This window comes from Microtus pennsylvanicus, chromosome 6, assembly GCF_037038515.1.
Source record: "Microtus pennsylvanicus isolate mMicPen1 chromosome 6, mMicPen1.hap1, whole genome shotgun sequence".
Taxonomy (NCBI): Eukaryota; Metazoa; Chordata; class Mammalia; order Rodentia; family Cricetidae; genus Microtus; species Microtus pennsylvanicus.
Window position 1 is genome coordinate 39,883,171 of NC_134584.1, and position 1,522 is coordinate 39,884,692.

Below are 1,522 nucleotides of genomic sequence, written 5' to 3' on the forward strand. Positions count from 1 at the left end.
GGACGGATTGGCGGGCGGGCAGGAGCGGGGATCGGCCGGTGCAGAGGAGGGCCCCGAGCCGGCTGGCGGGGGGGGGGGGGGACCCACCGGGGGCGGCGGGGGACTTGGAGGAGGAGGAGCAGGGCTCGACCGACTTCCCCGAAGTGAGAAGAGTCGGGCAGGCTGATGCTGGACGGCAGAGGGAGAACCGACAGGGAGCACGACGACCGACCAGGCACCTGCAGGAATGGAATGAGCATCGGCGTTCACTGGCTGGGAGTGAACTGTGGAAGTAGACATTGGTCAGACAGGCTCTGGGAGATAAGGACAATTCAGAAGAAAAGGCAGAAGAACGACACGGCAGACATGATGGGCAAGCTTGCACGACTCAATGACGACGTTCATAAACTGTGCATTTAATTTTTTTTAAAAAAAGACCAGTTTGATGAGTTATTAATCACAAAGAGTCTGGAAGATGATCCAAAGATGTACACTTGATAAACTTGTTAAATGAAAGAGTGTGCCAAAGACCCCGAACCGAGTTTCAAAAACTGCCTCTCACCTCCTCCGGGAAACGGGAACAAACATTTGCTTGAGATTACACAATATATGTAGTCTCATAGACAAGTAGATAGATGGAAGAGAGAGAAGATTTAGCAGATGTATCTGCTCCTACATAGGCTTGATTGCCACTTTCTTTGCATTGTGGGAGTTAAGTTTAGCCTTTGGCAGATCCTCATTCACAATGAGCAAAGTACGCAAAAATAATACACTACCGACCGGCTAGTGGCCTGCAGAGGTAGACTGTGCGAGAACATAGTCTGTGGGGAGTCAGTCTGGCAAACCTGGAAGATATATCTTGTCTTTAGGTGGGATGCTGGAAATAATCATGTGTATGGAAACAGAAGTCTTAGCTGCCTGGCTCCACAAGCCATGAATACACAAACAGCAGCATATGCTAGCTAGGGACTTAGCGGGGTTTTGAAAGGGTGCGGGAAAACGCCAGAGCTCTCCCCTCAGCTGCCTGCCAGGAGCATGTAATATTAATGGCAAAAAAATGAGGTTTGTGTAGTTATATTTTATCTGTATTTTAACAAATAAATAAAGCTTGCCTAAAGTTCAGAGAGTAAAACAGCCGCACTGATCAGCCTTACCCACCAGGCAGTGGTGACACACACCTTTAATTCCTTGCCATAGAAACCTGGCAGTAGTGATGTGCTTCTTTAATTCCAGTGATGCCCGTCTTTAATCCCAGTCCTACAGAGGAATATAAGACAGGAGGAGACAGCTCTGAGACACAGTCTCATTTTGAGATTCCTGTAGGCAGGATCGCCCTTTCAGGCTGAGGTAGAGGTAAGAAGGTGGCTGACTGTTTTGCTTTTCTGACCTTCAGTCTGAACCCCAATATTTGTCCCTGGGTTTTTATTAATTGTGCTACAGGTTTGCATTATAACTTCATAAATTTAAACACTTTTAAGATGCTAAAAATGTCATACTTTTTATGTAATTTATGTAACTTTATTTTATGTGCATTGGTATGAAA